Raw genomic sequence first — 20,174 nt, forward strand, 5'->3', positions numbered from 1 at the left:
TTTAGAATAAATGTTCAGTGACCTTTGACATAGTGAGAAACTACCATCACTCAGACAGACAGTGAAACGGCTGTTTAAGGAGTTCACAGGGTGTTGCACATAGTAACAACCTTATTCAATATCTCTAACTATTGCTAGGTGACCATGCTAGCCTAGCAGGCTGACCAAGCCAACTAGTGTCTACCTGTAGTATCATGACATCACTATCATGTTACTAGATAGTATTTGTGACCTAATTTGGGAACCGTCGATGTATGTACATGAATGTAAGATATGCAGTTTTAAATATTTCAATCCAGCATAGCTAGGAAAGGCCGAAAGCTAAGTGTGAAATTTTTAACATGAATGCAGTCGACCATAGTGTCTAACTCACTTAGTTCAGCAAGCTAGCTACTGTACTAATACAACCAAACTATATGAGAAATTTTTTTTCTATCAGACAATGGTAAAACAACAAAAAAGGCTAAGCAGGTCGTATGGAGTATTCGGCCTTAATACAGGGCTATCTGTGCCACTCAAAGTGAAAGAATATAATTATGTAGAAACATCTGGTACTTGTCCAAGGGGTATTCATGACTATGTCCAAGCTGGCTAGTTGCATTCCAAGGTGCCACAGCATTCCCAGTTCCTGGCACATGTCTCTTGAAATCCAATTGTAAAAAGCAGCCTGAACAAATCAGTGTGTGGTTGTGGTGTAAACACACAGTGTATTGGTGTGGCTATCTATTTATGGTGAAAAGTCAACTTCAGTGGTGTGTATGTGAAGATTAAAATTTACAAAATTTTGGTCAAACTTTCGAACATTACTATAAGGAGAGAGCCTGATTATATATGCATGTGGTATATTTTCATCATTAGCAACAGCACAATATATTATTTTAACATGAGCACATCCTTTACATTAGAAAAACCGATCATTACCATGACAATGATGACAATCCCCTCTACCCTTTGTTATAATATTCCCCTTTATGTACTAGTAGCTGGTTATGTAGTTGTAGCATCAGTCTTTTGTAATTATCATCACATATTGGTATTCTAGTAATCATTACCTGTAAACTTATATATTTTCAGTGTCAAGTTTCTGATTCGTTTCTGTAAAAGTAGCAGGTCTGTAGTAAGACAGTGATCAATTCAAATTTCTTTTTGGAAATGTCTCTAGCCAATATTGAGAAACTACTATACACAAACCACATAGAAAAGTGGCCACAGAATCACAATACTGACTCAGAGAGCTGACAAGACAGGGTATTGACAAGGTATAAAGTAAAATGCAACATGATACCATACCACAATTTTATTTTTTACAACAACACAGCGATATGTGAGTCTAGTGTGCATGACATATTGGCAAGGTGGAGGATATACTAGTAACACTGAATGAGCAAATCACATCAAATACTGTCTCAATTACTTTAATAGATGTTACCACTATTTACTGCTAGACAGAAATACTAGTCGTTGCTATGGCCCCACCTTTGATACCGTCAACAATATAATGATAAACATACACAAGACTCTTTACCGAATCCTGATGTCAAATAACATATGGAACACTGCATCCTGTCACAGTGAGTATTAACAATTTCGTCCAAGTAAACAATGTCTGAAGTAACAACAAGCATATTGCTTCTTAACACATCAGTGTGCTTATGGACATGACAGACTATACCTAAATTATGTTTCATTTAAGCAGACAATATCTGCAGTCTCAAAACTTAAGTCAAATATTTTTAGTGTCTCTATAAATTATTACTAATTTTTATATAACTGTATGCGCAGTCATAGATCCTTATATACATAGTTTGTAGTCTATAATATGGTAAGGTTCAGAGGGATATACAATTTCTCGGTAACACAAATTTTGACCATATTTTGACAAGGTTCTGGTACTAGTATGACATTTCCTATATAAGTAAACTGTACAGTACTACGCTTATGACATTGATATTTAAACCTAATTTCAAGCATACGTTTTCCTCCTTTAAAATCCCTCTCATAGACAATATACTATTTCTTACTGTCTATCATATATTATTGTCGCTCTTTATAGACAATATACTATTTCTTACTATCTATTATACAATTATTGTCGCTCTATACAGACAATATACTATATCTTGCTGTCTATCATACAATTATTGACATCTGTTTGTACCTGCATCGACTGTTTCAAGAAGACAATGGGATATCACAAAAATGGTGAAAATAACACATAGAAATGCAGAGGAGGTTGGACGCGCTTTAAGCACTACTTAAATATATTGCTCTTAATTGCATTATTTTGTTTGGTATTTCATGTGACCCTCAATAGTTGCAATACTAAACTAAAAAAACCATGGGGTTCACTGGGGTTTGTTAGATATTCAGGTTGTCCTTCACATAAGCTTCAAGGCAATGTACTTTGTTGTCTAAAAGCACTCTAGATTTGGGATGAAATTAATAAATTGTGATTTGATGCATACAGCTTCACCAGACTTGTCACGTACGTTTCTATAATGAAACAACAACATACCCTTCACTGTGTTACACTGAGATCGCTGTATTACCCTCCTCAATAAAACAGATTTTGCATTTTTTATTTTATTGGCGCTTTAAATTCCGGCGTTTTTACCAGCGGGGTTGACTGAGGTTTATCACGCCATTAGATTTAGAAATACATAAGCTTTCAAATGCACTGTAGTTTTAATAAAATTGTCTTGAAATGAAGATTTTCCAATGAAAATGTATAGCTCACATGAACGTGTCCAATCTCCTCTGATAGAAATGTAAGGTAGCTAGGTAAGTATCTTCACAACATGAAGCCATACTTTAGACTAAACAAGGTGAAAATGTAATACTCTACACATCTTACAATCTAAACCATTTCCATGTGAATATGATTTACTTCAATATTCATTGGACCTTCAGGACACAGCAGTTGAAACCTAGTCAAAATATTATTTTTCTAAAAAGTTCATATTTCATCTGTATATGTGAGCCTCCCTACAATGGACACTTTGGGACCCAGATTTTTGGGGTAATTTTTGGTTCAATATTTATAGAGAATTTCCTTCTCAAACGTAAAGATGTATGGAGCCACGTCCTTATTATGGAGACTAGTGTCCACAGAGAGCATACATATCTACTTGCAATATTAGATCAGTGTGTGAGAAATGTAGTTCTAATGGTCCCAATTGTTGTAATAAGTATAAACTCTAACGTCAGTGAATACAACCAATGAGTAAATGCATGCAGTTTTAAATGCTAAGTATATACACATTATTATTACTTGAAGTACGTAACTGTAAAAAAAGTTAAACTGTTATGTAATCATACCATGTCTGGCTTAAATCCCTTGGAAGAAAATTTTAATTGTGTATGTAATTATTGCCTTTATCGGTTAACTTAGCTTATAAGACACCTCACAATAAATTGTCACCAATTATGGAGGAGTAGTTATACTATAATAAGAAGTATCAGGAAACAGCTTCCTGGAATGCTATCAAACTTAATGAAGCATGAATTTGCTATTTTCAATACCACTATACTGATTAGAGATTCTAAACAAATGGAAGATAAGTAGGTATTGTTTTAGTAATTTTTCACATTATAAATGTTACTTCTATGTACAATCCCTTGGGTTAAAGGTATAATCTTCAAAGTAGAGATCAACATAGCTAAAAATAATTTTTTTTAAATCAAACATTACTTAAAAAAAACATCTTTGGCAACAGTATGCAGAATTTACTTTGTTGTCTCATAGTACGTGCTTTACTTGCATGACCAGACTGCTATTCAACACAGGTGTTTATCAATTCGAATTATAAGCAGCCATGCCAATGAAGTATCACAAAAACTTCCAATAGGGCAGTTATGTTAGTCAAAATTGTGAGTTATTAATGCCACTCAAATAGGCTAATGGAATAAATAGTATGTCAGTATACCTTTCAGCACATCTTAATATCACTTGTTCTGAATGTGCTGTTGGTGTTGTGAACTATAAAATCTGTCATCGCTCATAGTAATGTCAGATTATAGAGGTTTCACTATAATATACCTCAAATTCTCCTACCTTCTCAAACTGCTGACACAATGCCTATCCACATATGGATATTTGCTGTGGAGACTTCAGTCAATGCTACAAATTTGTGTGGAGTCAACAGTCAAATAAAATAATTTACAATTGATAAGCATGTCAGGTCAAGCACTGAGAAATGCATCACGGGTCACAGCTAAAATTTCACTCGTCAAGGCTCTGTCTACAGCGCATATCTACTTACATTGTATGCCAAGGGGTAGTCACTTCCATACCGCCAATTGATGCACTCACGACCAGGATCAAGAAGTTTGATCGCCAAAACATTGCCTTGATCACTTGATTCCATCTTTCCAAGAGCCTTGATTCTTGATGGTCAACTGTAAAAACTTAGTAAATTCTCATTTTTCCCTAAGTTAGCTTTAAAAGGTGCTCGATCGCCACTTTTGTGGACGCCTTGATTGCTTGATTCACTGCAAAATACCACTTGATTAAATCTTGATCCCGGTCGCAAGTGCATCAATTGGTGGTATGGAGGTGACTACCCCTTGTGTGCCTACATGACACTCCCTAGCTGACACAAAAAGCAAAAATATAACAATTGAATCCACACCAATCACAGTGCTATCAGATGGTGAAGTGACAGTATATGTCATCATATCATGCTGACAGTATGTAGCCAGAACTGACACAGAAGGTCACTAACAATGCATTCAGTTCCCAGACTAGTGAGAGGCTAACGCCGCCTGCCCCTGAGCAATTTTTAGGGGCGGTAGGAACGCTTTTGCTTGATAACAGTCTTCATGACTTCTTACTTATTACTATTGATAAATAGCATGCAGGACATGCACTTATCTGACACCCTGTTGATTTTTATTTTTTTTTTGGAAATTTTAAAATAACTTATTACAATTACAAACAACTATTACAACTACATAAACTACAGCTAGCTACAGGGGGAAAAGGGGATTGTCATCATCATCCGAGCCCTGAAGGGCCCAGTACCTCAAGATCATCTTAGCATTGTTGGACCACAGTTGCACAGACAGTAGTTCTTTCTAGCAACTTTCCGAGGGACACCGCTGCGAGGAGTGGTACGGTCAGCTATATTCTGTAAAGTTTTTAGAGCAAAAGGTGTCCAAACTCCAAATGTTTCCACAACTAAAGGAATGAAATCTGACTCCACCTTCTCCACAGCTGCCAAATGCTTCTTATCCTTGGCAACCTCTCCAGCAGCAGCAGCCACCCCAGCACATGAAACACAAGAGGAGATAAAAGCAGGCTGAGTGGTGCAGCGTATGGAGACATCGAAGTAAGCTGGACGACCATGCTGGAAGTCAGGATGAAAAACATCGCCAGGGCACAACCCATCATCATAAGAAGCTCTCTGTTCCTTAAGAACCCCAGGGTGATCCTGTGAAAGGGCATTATAAATGATGTTTACCAGAGCATCATGTCGACGTATTCTCATTGGGCCTTGAGAGCAACCTAACAGATGGTCACCATAGTTATCGATGGTAGAAAGACAGGTACACAAAGGAGAGAGCGGAAACAAAGAAACACCCAACCATATACGTAATCCAATAACAAATTCAGGCCCAGGGATAGCCAAACCCAGACTGACTCGAGGAATAGCTTTGAGCCAGCCACTACTTGTGCCAGAAGGGTGTGACAAAGCAGTCAAACGAGCTTGATCACAATGCCAAAGGATGCAAATAAGTCATCAAATAAATGTTTGTCTAATGTAGCTTGCAGGTCCTTCTGAGAGGCTGAGAAAAGTAAATGACCACTGGAAATACCCGATTCTGAAAGTAAGGTAGCAGCATCCTCCTCATTAGGGAAACTGAGCTGATTAATATCAACAGAAAGAAGGGTGGAGGCTAATTCACGAACACTGTTACACGAACCCAAAAATGCAGGTGAAGCAGAAAAAACAGTTTCACGTAACCCCAGGCCTCCTAATCGAAAAGGCAAAGATGCCTGTCTCCAAGAAGTGTCGAAAAGACTGCACTGTATAATCCTACCAAGGCAGGAACGAAGATTATGATCAAATTGAAGAAGAAAGGGTTTCAGGATGGTGAAAGACACAGTGCGAAGGAGGTGAATAATTTTACAACTACTGAGGCAACTACGTAAAAGATGGAGTTCTACCTGTGGGTCATCTAACAGAGAAAGTTTCTCCTGAGTTAATGCTACTTTGTCCATTCGAGAAGAAAGAAAATCATTAAAGAAAATGTCATCACCCCAAAGAGGAGAACCCAGCAGTTCCAAACTTGTTACTCGCTTGATGTCAGTTGGGAGATTGCGAAAGAAGTCTCCAGAAGGCCAAAATAATTCACACTTGGTCAGATTCAAATGTAGTCCAATCTCAGGACCTCGAGTGGCAAAAAGAGATGATAAAGAAGACTGCTTCCCAACTAATGTGTCATCATCAAGGTACCAAAGATTTAACTCTACAAAGTCACAGAGATTTACAGCATCAATAAACTGTAAAATTACAAGTGAAAAAAGCAAAGGGTCCAGAGGGTCACCCTGTTGCACTCCGGAAGAAGCCAAAAGCCTTCTATTGCCAAAGCGAAGCTCAGCCAGTTGGGAATAGCACCACTTCACCCAGGTAGAAATCTCAGGAAAATCTTCAGACACACGAGTGAAAAAGGCAGAGCGATCACATTCATTAAAGGCATTCTTCATGTCCACTTTCAACAAAGCTAAAGAGTCATCAGCACCATGAGTAGAAATAAAATGACGAGTGATGTGGATAGCACCCTCAAGACCACCAGGAATACCTACACCAACTTGACCATAGGGCAAAAAAACACTTGGAAGAGAAGGGCGAACAGCAAGACAGCAAAGGCGGCTCACCAAACGACGTATGACCTCACCTACAGCAATTGGGCGAACACCACCACCTTTCTTAAGTAAAGCAGTCAAAGGGGCACCACACAACCAAGGAGCTAAGCAAGAGGGAGCCTTTCCTGACAAAAGATGGTTCATGAAACGAGTCAGAGAGAGCAAACATTCCCTAGCAGCTGGCGCGGTGCTGCCAGCAATTGCATCTAGTAAATGCTGGGCTTGAAGTTTTGAAGCTCCTGGGCTAGTACCTTTAGGGAAAGCAAGCAGACAAGCCATAACCATCGACTCATCAACAGTGAAAGAAGTTTTGTTGGGAGAAGATTTGTATCACTATTTGTATCACGATTCTGCTAGCTAGCTATCAGATTTTGCCCGAATAATTTCTCAGTTAATATCCATGCATCACTGAAGAGATTTGTATCATGCTGCCTGAGGGCTCAGCTATTGCTTTCAAATGTAAAAGTCACCATACCTGCATGGATCTTCTGCTCTATTAAGGGATGTTTGATAGTGAGGCAATTTGGTTACCATCTATAAAATGTGATGAGCTATTAAACACATAGAAACAACACATACACATGAACATGAATAACATAGGTAGCCATCTTCACAACATGAAGCCATACTTTAGACTAAACACGGTGAAAATGTAATACTCTACACGTCTTACTATCTACACCATTTCCATGTGAACTGATATGATTTACTTCAATATTCATTGGATCTTCAGGACACAACAGTCAAAACCTAGTCAAATTTTTTGTTCTAAAAAGCTCATGTTTCATTGGAGCTTCCCTACAATAGACACTTTGGCACCCAGAGTTTCGGGGTAATTTTTGGTGCAAAGAGAATTCCTATCAAATGTAAAGATGTTATGGAGTCACGTCCTTGTTATGGAGGTTTTTCCTATCATGTCCTTGGATAGTTTGTTAAAATAGGTTCTAGCGTACATATAGAAATGTAGCATGCAGCCAGTATAAGGTTGGCTTTACTAGTATAATGGTTCACACAGCTAGTGATCAAACTTCTTTTACCCATGTTAGGATTGTATAAACAGCACTGATGAAATGGTCGGCATAGTTTCCATAACTAATTTAAAATATGTATTTTATTACACTGGATGACTTTCAAGAAGCCAGCACAGTTCATGTCATAATAAAGGCACACTGGGGCATGTCACTCATTTTGTGAAAGTGAAGTGATTGACTCCCATCCTTAGAGCATTGCCTGCAGTCTGTATTGGCAGATTTGATTTGATGGTGTATGAAGTATCCTAATTATGCATACTCATACCGTTCAATTAAGAGTATTATCAAATGTGTTACCCCGTAAGTGTTGTCTTCCTTGGGTGACATGGCCTAGGAGGCTGTAGTTTTTTTGTTTTTTTTTATTTTTACAAACCAGCTGGGGGTGAGGCTTGTAAGTCATAAGTGGGAGGAGAATATGAGTTGACTAAGATGTGGGCTGTCCTTTTACTGAGATGTGCCATCTTTTGTATAGGCAGCTGCTATTCAGCAAGAAGACTGATGTCTGAGGACGACCATCTTTTGTCAGGAAAGGCTCCCTCTCGGCTTTATCAAGTCTAGGAAAAGGATTCCTCTCATAGATGTGTGTTTATAACATTATTAACAACCCCTACAAAATTTTGTGAGATTTATTGCTACACTTTAAACTTCTAAAATAGCAGGATTACAGCAAATTGTCACTGACGATTTATCTCATTCATCACCACAATGAAAAGTTCAACTGCACCTTATGCACAATACAGTAAAACCTGTCTGATCAAGTTACTGTATAACAAGGTAACTTGTCATTGTAAACATCTCCAAATGTGTAATTTGTGTACAAAGTGACCAGCCACCTAAAGGTGATTGGCTTCACTGTAATACAAAACCATACATCATATAAGTAGTTGGATGGCATACAGTAGCTAGTGAGTGTCACTGAAATGTGAATAACACTCTATGTATTTTCTGCTATATATTACAGGGTTCTTCACAGAATATAAGATACTAGCATTAATAAAACCAAACTTCTTAAATGAGTGATATAAAACTTTTGTATACTTATAGCAAAAACGAGAGCAGAAAGTCGAAAGATCTAAGAAGCACATGGACAGGTATCTTGGCATAGATGTGAGATTACTTGTTATAAAATATCTACTCATCAGAGAAGGCACCAAGATTATTTGTGACATTACACCTTCAATCAGTGAGTTAATATATTTAGTGGTATTATTTCAGCAGTCAAACAATGACAATATCATACAAAATTTGATGCAACCGAGAGATCCCACTGCACTTTGAGATAGTTTGTGCAAATAATTTTTTTATCTGATAGTTTAATTGGCTTTTCTGATGGCATCACAAACATGATCTCGTAATTGATTTACCAAAAATGGCGGGATTCTTTCTCAGCGTCTTGTGTGAAGTGATGCATTGCACCGCAATAACATGAAGTACCAGAAGCCAGATATGATTTGTCGGAGAATTTTGACACTTGATTTGTTTCATGTATTGCTCCCCAATACATCAATGCTTGTGAGCCATCCAATACATAAAACTGGGTGCCACTGAAACCTAGCAACAACATAATGAAGTAAGGCTCAACTTTCTGTACAAACATACTTACAACTCTGTGCTGGGCCACTTCACATACCACAACTCCCCCATCTGTTAATATGCTCAAAAATTTAATAAAAGTGTTGTTTTTTTCTGTTCTTAAATGTCTAGAACAATGCATTCAGTACATATATACTTGTGCATACAAATGCCACTCAAACCATTAAAACACCTTCATAGCATGCTGGCAACAAACTAACCAGTTGATTTGGCCACAACTAAAATAGCTCCACAGCAGAGTTTAGAATAAATGTTCAGTAACCTTTGACATAGTGAGAAACCACCATCACTCAGACAGACAGTGAAACGGCTGTTTAAGGAGTTCACAGGGTGTTGCACATAGTAACAACCTTATTCAATATCTCTAACTATTGCTAGGTGACCATGCTAGCCTAGCAGGCTGACCAAGCCAACTAGTGTCTACCTGTAGTATCATGACATCACTATCACATGATTTGACATGTGATTTGTTACTAGATAGTATTTGTGACCTAATTTGGGAACCGTCGATGTATGTACATGAATGTAAGATATGCAGTTTTAAATATTTCAATCCAGCATAGCTAGGAAAGGCCGAAAGCTAAGTGTGAAATTTTTAACGTGAATGCAGTCAACCATAGTGTCTAACTCACTTAGTTCATAGCAAGCTAGCTACTGTACTAATACAACCGAACTATATGAGAATTTTTTTTTCTATCAGACAATAGTAAAACAACAGAAAGGCTGAGCAGGTCGTATGGAGTATTCGGCCTTAATACAGGGCTATCTGTGCCACTCAAAGTGAAAGAATATAATTTTATGTAGAAACATCTGGTACTTTTCCAAGGGGTATTCATGACTATGTCCAAGCTGGCTAGTTGCATTCCAAGGTGCCACAGCATTCCCAGTTCCTGGCACATGTCTCTTGAAATCCAACTGTAAAAAGCAGCCTGAACAAATCAGTGTGTGCCATGGTTGTGGTGTAAACACACAGTGTATTGGTGTGGCTATCTATTTATGGTGAAAAGTCAACTTCAGTGGTGTGTGTGTGAAGATTAAAATTTACAAAAATTTGGTCAAACTTTCGAACATTACTATAAGGAGAGAGCCTGATTATATATGCATGTGGTATACTTTCATCATTAGCAACAGCACAATATATTATTTTAACATGAGCACATCCTTTACATTAGAAAAACCGATCATTACCATGACAATGATGACAATCCCCTCTACCCTTTGTTATAATATTCCCCTTTATGTACTAGTAGCTGGTTATGTAGTTGTAGCATCAGTCTTTTGTAATTATCATCACATATTGGTATTCTAGTAATCATTACCTGTAAACTTATATATTTTCAGTGTCAAGTTTCTGATTTGTTTCTGTAAAAGTTAGCAGGTCTGTAGTAAGACAGTGATCAATTCAAATTTCTTTTTGGAAATGTCTCTAGCCAATATTGAGAAACTACTATACACAAACCACATAGAAAAGTGGCCACAGAATCACAATACTGACTCAGAGAGCTGACAAGACAGGGTATTGACAAGGTATAAAGTAAAATGCAACATGATACCATACCACAATTTTATTTTTTACAACACAGCGATATGTGAGTCTAGTGTGCATGACATATTGGCAAGGTGGAGGATATACTAGTAACACTGAATGAGCAAATCACATCAAATACTGTCTCGATTACTTTAATAGATGTTATCACTATTTATTGCTAGACAGAAATACTAGTCGTTGCTATGGCCCCACCTTTGATACCGTCAACAATATAATGATAAACATACACAAGACTCTTTACCGAATCCTGATGTCAAATAACATATGGAACACTGCATTCTGTCACAGTGAGTATTAACAATTTCGTCCATGTAAACAATGTCTGAAGTAACACATCAGTGTGCTTATGGACATGACAGACTATACCTAAACTATGTTTCATTTAAGCAGACAATATCTGCAGTCTCAAAACTTAAGTCAAATATTTTTAGTGTCTCTATAAATGATTACTAATTTTTATATAACTGTATGCGCAGTCATAGATCCTTATACACATAGTTTGTAGTCTACAATATGGTAAGGTTCAGAGGGATATACAATTTCTCGGTAACACAAATTTTGACCATATTTTGACAAGGCTCTGGTACTAGTATGACATTTCCTATATAAGTAAACTGTACAGTACTACGCTTATGACACTGATATTTAAACCTAATTTCAAGCATACGTTTTCCTCCTTTAAAATCCCTCTCATAGACAATATACTATTTCTTACTGTCTATCATATATTATTGTCGCTCTTTATAGACAATATACTATTTCTTACTATCTATTATACAATTATTGTCGCTCTATACAGACAATATACTATATCTTGCTGTCTATCATACAATTATTGACATCTGTTTGTACCTGCATCGACTGTCTCAAGAAGACAATGGGATATCACAAAAATGGTGAAAATAACACATAGAAATGCAGAGGAGGTTGGACGCGCTTTAAGCACTACTTAAATATATTGCTCTTAATTGCATTATTTTGTTTGGTATTTCATGTGACCCTCAATAGTTGCAATACTAAACTAAAAAAACCATGGGGTTCACTGGGGTTTGTTAGATATTCAGGTTGTCCTTCACATAAGCTTCAAGGCAATGTACTTTGTTGTCTAAAAGCACTCTAGATTTGGGATGAAATTAATAAATTGTGATTTGATGCATACAGCTTCACCAGACTTGTCACGTACGTTTTCTATAATGAAACAACAACATACCCTTCACTGTGTTACACTGAGATCGCTGTATTACCCTCCTCAATAAAACAGATTTTGCATATTTTATTTTATTGGCGCTTTAAATTCCGGCGTTTTTACCAGCGGGGTTGACTGAGGTTTATCACGCCATTAGATTTAGAAATACATAAGCTTTCAAATGCACTATAGTTTTAATAAAATTGTCTTGAAATGAAGATTTTCCAATGAAAATGTATAGCTCACATGAACGTGTCCAATCTCCTCTGATAGAAATGTAAGGTAGCTAAGTAGCTATCTTCACAACATGAAGCCATACTTTAGACTAAACAAGGTGAAAATGTAATACTCTACACATCTTACAATCTAAACCATTTTCATGTGAATATGATTTACTTCAATATTCATTGGACCTTCAGGACACAGCAGTTGAAACCTAGTCAAAATATTATTTTTCTAAAAAGTTCATATTTCATCTGTATATGTGAGCCTCCCTACAATGGACACTTTGGGACCCAGATTTTTGGGGTAATTTTTGGTTCAATATTTATAGAGAATTTCCTTCTCAAACGTAAAGATGTATGGAGCCACGTCCTTATTATGGAGACTAGTGTCCACAGAGAGCTTACATATCTACTTGCAATATTAGATCAGTGTGTGAGAAATGTAGTTTGAATGGTCCCAATTGTTGTAATAAGTATAAACTCTAACGTCAGTGAATACAACCAACAGTGTTGGGAGTAGCGCGTTACATAAGTAACGCGTTACGTAATATTATTACTTTTGTGGTAACTAAGTAATATAACGAAATACGCTATAAAAACGGGTAATATAACTCAAGGTACTTTACTTACAAATGTAACGCGTTACCTAAGTAATATAGTTACTGTAACGAGTCTAATATTACGTAATAATATTACTACAACTAACGAAGTTAATAATTTCGTTACTTATCCTATGAGTAACGCTTAGCCACAACGAAGTAACGAAGCCTACTGAATGAAGCTTATTCACCAGCTTCTTACTTAAACCAAGATTTGCACATTATCCAACAACGCAATCATGTCACGTGATAAGGTGGTAATTTCACACGTGACAGCTTAAGGATGTGGACACAAAGTAATATAATATGTAATATTATTATAGTTACTTTATTTTATGAGTAATATGTAACTGTAACTAAATAGTTCAGTCGCAAGTAATATGTAATATGTAACTAGTTACTTTTACAAAGTAACTTGCCCAACACTGACAACCAATGAGTAAATGCATGCAGTTTTAAATGCTAAGTATATACACATTATTATTACTTGAAGTACGTAACTGTAAACAAGTTAAACTGTTACATAATCATACCATGTCCGGCTTAACTCCTTTGGAAGAAATTTTAGCTGTGTGTGTAATTATTGCCTTTATCAGTTAACTTAGCTTATAAGACACCTCACAATAGATTGTCACCATTTATGGAGGAGTAGTTATACTATAATAAGAAATATCAGGAAACAGCTTCCTGGAATGCTATCAAACTTAATGAAGCATGCATTTGCTATTTTGAATACCACTATACTGATTAGAGATTCTAAATAAATGGAAGATAAGTAGGTATTGTTTTAGTAATTTTTCACATTATAGATGTTATTTCTATGTACAATACCTTGGGTTAAATGTATAATCTTCAAATTAGTGATCAACATAGCTAAAAATAATTTGAAAAAAATCAAACATTACATTAAAAAAAACATTTTTGGCAACAGTATGCAGAGTTTACTTTGTTGTCTCCTGGTACGTGCTTTACTTGCATGGCCAGACTGCTATTTCAACACAGGCGTTTATCAACCAGAATTATAAGCAGCCATTTCAATGAAGTATCACGATACAAAACTTCCAATAGGGCAGTTATGTTAGTCAAAATTGTGAGTTATTAATGCCACTCAAATAGGCTAATGGAATAAGTAGTATGTCAGTATACTTTTCAGCACATCTTAACATAGGCAATATCACTTGTTCTGAATGTGCTGTTGGTGTTGTGAACTATAAAATCTGTCATCGCTCATAGTAATTTCAGATTATAGAGGTTTCACTGTAATATGCCTCAAATTCTCCTACCTTCTCAAACTGCTGACACAATACCTATCCAAGGGAGTGACATATGGATATTTGCTGTGGAGACTTCAGTCAATGTTATAAATTTGTATGGAGTCAACAGTCAAATAAAAACTTTTAAAAACCCACAATTGATAAGCATGTCAGGTCAAGCACTGAGAAATGCATCACAGGTCACAGCTAAAATTTCGCTCGTCAAGGCCCTGTCTGCAGTGCATATCTACCTACATTGTATGCCAAGGGGTAGTCACTTCCATACCGCCAATTGATGCGCTTGCAACCGAGATCAAGAAGTTTGATCGCCAAAATATTGCCTTGATCACTTGATTTCATCTTTCCAAGAGCCTTGATTCTTGATCGTCAACTGTAAAAGTTTAGTAAATCCTTGTTTTTCCCAGTTAGCATTAAAAGGTGTTTGATCGCCACTTTTGTGGACACCTTGATCTCTTGATTCACTGCAAAAATACCACTTGATCACTTGATTAAATCTTGATCCTAGTCGCAAGTGCATCAATTGGTGGTATGGAGGTGACTACCCCTCATATCAAAACATATGTATGGGATTTGTCAAATCAAGCATTTTCAGGTGGTCAACATTAAAAGTTTTCAAACACTGGGTTAAACCTTAAAAAATTAAGAATTATGCATTAAATAAATCTAATATCTGTTTAATATCCTTTTTGAAACCTCAACTTGGTAAAACAGGCTGATCATAAAATCTCATCATTCCTTGTCAATACAAAATACATGTACTTTACACTACACGCAAAAACACTAATTTACAACCTTTAACTCACAAAATTTCTACAGCACACCATACAATAAAAGAAAGCCCTTGCATTTCTGTATCCAATTCCGACCGTACAAATGGGAAAATGTCGCCATAGCGACAGTTATTTACTGCTGATGATGACATAATACGCACTCCATACATTAACCTATTGGAAAATTAAACTATCTCGCCGGGAAAATCCCAATTTACAAGTTGTTATCCTCAACCAAACTCGCTAAATTTGGTATCATTCTACGTAGCGAAGGATGCTTAATAAGACTCCAACCGTACAAATTGTTAAACAGGTTAGGTTATAGAAATATGTTTAAAAACACCTGTTTTTACGGGCATTCTGAACATGTAAATTTTGCGGTACAAGGCTCCTTTCTAGCTTCCCCTTCGTTACTACACAAAGAACGTACACATGAATCGAACCGCCTTTCATCAAGGAATCTGATAAACCAAACTTCATGTCCGTCAACCAAAGTACGCGGAAGTTATGGCGCCTTGTTTAGAGGACGGTGTTATTTTATACGAAACGGGCATAACCCATTCGGAATATCTTACACAAGTTTTGATATGCCTTGTATGCCTACATGACACTCCCTGGCTGACACAAAAATATAAGAATTGAATCCACACCAATCACAGTGCTATCAGATGGTGAAGTGACATCATGACATACTGTCACAGAAGGTCACTAACAATGCCCATCACACACCCTCACTCACTCACTCGAGATATCTAGCTACCTCATGGGACACCATCATACACAGTTGTCATTTAATTAAATACACTCACTTACCAGTGAGTCAGTGACTGCTGCACGTGCTCTGATAGGCGTTCGTTCGTCAAGATTCGTATTAATGCACACTGAGTGAGCTCTAGAAAGAATTCTATATCAACGCTCTACAATGGAACTGAACGTGCTACTGGATTTACCGTTGCATTCGTAATGACGTTTTCAGAACAGCGGATGATACTAATGCCACAACAAATACTACCATACACTCTTGAGAGGCTAGTCTCGCGTACCAGACAGACGGTTTGTGTCACACCCGGTCTGGCACGCGAGACTAGTGAGAGGCTAACGACGCCCACCCCTGAGCAATTTTTAGAACGCTTTTGCTTGATAACAGGCTTCATGACTTCTTACGTATTATCTATTGATAAATAGCATGCAGGACATGTACTTATCCGACACTCTGTTGATTTGTATCACTATTCTGCTAGCTAGCTATCGGCTTTAAATTTGCCCGAATAATTTCTAAGTTAATATCCATGCATCACTGAAGAGATTTGTATCATGCTGCCTGAGGGCTCGGCTATTGCTTTCAAATGCAGAAGTCACCATACTTGCATGGATCGTCTGCTCTATTAAGGAATGTTTGATAGTGAGGAAATTTGGTTAGCTGGCTACCATCTATAAAATGTGATGGGCTATTAAACACATAGAAACAACACATACACATGAACATGAATAACACAGGTAGCCATCTTCACAACATGAAGCCATACTTTAGACTAAGCAAGGTGAAAATGTAATACTCTACACATCTTACTATCTAAACCATTTCCACGTGAATATGATTTACTTCAATATTCATTGGATCTTCAGGACACAACAGTCAAAACCTAGTCAATTTTTTTTTCTTCTAAAAAGCTCATGTTTCATTGGAGCCTCCCTACAATAGACACTTTGGGACCCAGATTTTCGGAGTCATCTTTGGTGCAATATTTTTTAGAGAATTACCTATCAAATGTAAAGATGTCATGGAGTCACGTCCTTGTTATGGAGGTTTTTCCTATCATGTCCTTGGATAGTTTGTTAAAATAGGTTCTAGCGTACATATAGAAATGTAGCATGCAGCCAGTATAATGTTGGCTTTACTAGTATAATGGTTCACACAGCTAGTGATCAAACTTCTTTTGCCCATGCTAGGATTGTATAAACAGCACTGATGAAATGATCGGCATAGTTTCCATAACTATATATGTGTTTTATTGCACTTTCAAGAAGCCAGCACAGTTCATGTCATAATAAAGGCACACTGGAGCATGTCACTCATTTTGTGAAAGTAGAAGTGATTGACTCCGATCCTTAGAGCATTGCCTGCAGTCTGTATTTGCAGATTTGATTTCATGGTGTATGAAGTATCCTAATTATGCATACTCATACCATTCAACTTCTTTATCATCTATATCAACTTGAGCAGTCAAAGAAGCAATTAAGAGTATTATGAAATGTGTTACCCCCTACAAGTATTGACTTCCTTGGGTGACATGGCCTGGGAGGCTACAGTTTTTTTTTTAATTTTTTAATTTTTTGTTTACAAAACAGCTGGGTGAGGCTTGTGAGTCATAAGTGGAAGGAGAAATATGAGTTGACTAAGATGTGGGCTGTCCTTTATTTTACTGAGATGTGCCATCCTTTATATAGGCAGCTGTTATTCAACAAGAAGACTGGTGTCTGAGGACAACGCTTCTCTTGTTGTTGCTGAAGGTTTTTTTCCTGGCTTTATCATTGCACTTGCAATGACATAGCAAATAACCAGAACGGTATAGCTATAGCTCTAGTAGTACAATTTGCATGTCAACTGATGGATGCCATGATGATGAGGCTCTGGTATTAGCTAGCTACTTGTATCTTAACACAACCATTGTCAGTGCCACATGCTAAGTATCCGGATGTAGCTATCAGGATTCAATATCTAATAAGCTATAGATCGACAACCAACTCACCGTAGCTATCCAACCATTTCCGAGTTTCGCTGTAATGTTTTCTATAACCATGCTTATAGGGTAGCTATTGCCTCACTTTCGCAGCCATACATATTACACCTAATGTACTGTATAACTAGCTACAATTGTATCAGGAACGGTGTTTCCCCAGACTGTTGTCCCACAATCGCGCATTTTCCGGATTGCTAAGTCAGTGCCTCTGCTGTGTACATGTAAAAGCCTTGGCTGTGTACTCGTGAGCCACCAGCAGCAGATTAATCCCAATAGGTTTCATTTAAGACAGCTATAGCTATATAGCTACAGGAAGCAGGTGTGGAAACTGTGTAGCTACACACTATATTTAGCTCAAAGATTTTCGCTTAGGCTCCTAGGCTATGGGTAAACACCTCGAACAGGCTCTGCCTTCTGTGTACACCTTCCAGTGCCTAACTGGTAAAGTAGATAATAACAACAATAACATCACACTCTTATGACATACCACTTGTAGCTAGTGTAGCTATTCTTGCCTTTTCTTATCTTATTTTCTACCCATACAAAATGATGGGTGGTAACTGGTGGTTGGCAGGCAGCTACGCAGTGGCGAATCTAGAAATTTTCAGAGAGGGTTTCAGATTCCACTCAACTTGTAAGTCGAAGACCAAAAAAAAAAAAAAGGTCACAACGTGCTGTACAACGTTATAATTTCAAAGGCTAAACTATGAAGTTTTTCGCCAGTAGACGATCCTTCTATAACACACGAGGCGATTTTATCACTGACACGACGACTCGTCAATAAATTTTGGGCGCGCGCTATTTTCAGAGAGGGTTTCAGCTGAAACCATTGCAACCCCCCTGTATCCGCCACTGCTACGTACATAGTATACAGCTCTACAGTATAATGCATGTAGCTACGTACCTGTACTAGTGTTATTAGATGTAGTTATCACCCCATGCATGCCGCCAATCTTAGTCAGGTTCCCAGACAGACTGCTCAATGTTTGTATGGGGGAAGTGAAGCAACAAAATTAAGTCTTTTTTATACTAGTCTACAGCCATTCTACCCGACCAAATTCAAAATGGGAAAGAAAGCAGTCTTGGCATGACAAGTCTATGCCCTATACTGTAGTACATGCATGAGGTAGTGGTACAGTGGTACAGTGATACAGATGTGATTGTGTGGGCTGACATAAATACACATAACATAAGTATATGTGACTGGATTTGCAAAAAGGGGTCTTCCACACACATCCAATTCTATGAACTTGGAAGACCATAACTCATTGCTCAAAAAACATATTAAGGCCACATACACTTAATTGTTAGTTTCTCATCCTCCTGTACCCAAAATAGCAGTGCGGGAGGGTGGGTTTTTGTTTAATTTTTTGATGACTAGTTATCTGAATTAGCTAACTAAAATGACTCAGAATGTACTGGGCAGTTTTTTAGACTGTTCTAGCAAGGTACCAACTTAAGAAGGTGCTGGATAGCTGCACTCAGCCACCAGTGGTGTAAAAAAATCCTTGATGAGGTAAGAAAAATGGCCATGCAGGCAGGGATGAGAAACTAACAAATAAGTTTATGTGGCCTACCCTGAAAAATTAGCTATCTACTATGCTGTGTTGGTACTTACTACTGACCAAATGTCAAGTCAATAGGCCTTTCCAGTCTGAAGTTATGAGTTGTCAAAGTTGGTAAATTTGATTTGTGTGGAAGACCCCTTTTCGCAAATCCGGTCACATATTATAAATTATGCTGAAGGTGTTTCAAGCATAATGTTTCAGCATGGTACAGTACAATAGCTGAATCTATACAGACAGTATAAGATTAAACTTCAGAAGTTTTCTGTAACTTTATAGCTAAGCATTGCTTCTCTTTGTAGCTTACATTTTTTAAATTAAAATATGTGGGTTAAGTACCTTTGTATATAGAAATGTTCTGCTTGAAAATCATAATTAATTTTTGGTTGTGATAAGAGGTAATCTCTTCGACCCTTCCATCCTATTTAACTAATTAATGCAGCTGTGCAGCTCAGCTTTAAATATCTTGGTTTCAATTATTGCATGGTTCATTCCTTACTCCATTACTGAGAATTATAGATTAAGATAGCAGCAGCATACACTGATGGGATATAAATTTGTAAGTTATACAACACATCCTATCATTGTAATTCTCTGTGTTTGCGTAGCTTTAAACCAAGTAACTTACTTCCCTATCTGAACATCCTCTACTGCATGGCCATGCCATATGTTATAATGTTGAGTGCATGGACTAAAAATTGTCACTGCACATGTATAACTTTGAAACCATAAAATAAATTGTTGTTTCATCATCGGCAACCTGCAATATCAAGC

The 20,174-nt window shown here is 37.2% G+C and overlaps 1 protein-coding gene across 9 annotated transcripts in view; it reads right to left on the reverse strand.

The window, feature by feature from the left end:
- LOC136253228 (extracellular serine proteinase-like) overlaps positions 1-15,984 on the reverse strand; it is a 31,551-nt gene extending 15,567 nt beyond the window's left edge. For 3 of the 9 annotated variants that reach the window (XM_066045856.1, XM_066045857.1, XM_066045854.1), the window contains exon 1: positions 15,908-15,961. The gene's annotated coding sequence lies outside the window, so the exon portion shown is untranslated. Of the gene's footprint in view, positions 1-1,525; positions 1,607-15,907 lie in introns of all 9 variants that reach the window. The other 6 variants (XR_010700016.1, XR_010700017.1, XR_010700015.1 and 3 more) reach the window with 3 other exon arrangements.
- Positions 15,985-20,174: the final 4,190 nt, after the last annotated feature.

This window comes from Dysidea avara, chromosome 4, assembly GCF_963678975.1.
Source record: "Dysidea avara chromosome 4, odDysAvar1.4, whole genome shotgun sequence".
Taxonomy (NCBI): Eukaryota; Metazoa; Porifera; class Demospongiae; order Dictyoceratida; family Dysideidae; genus Dysidea; species Dysidea avara.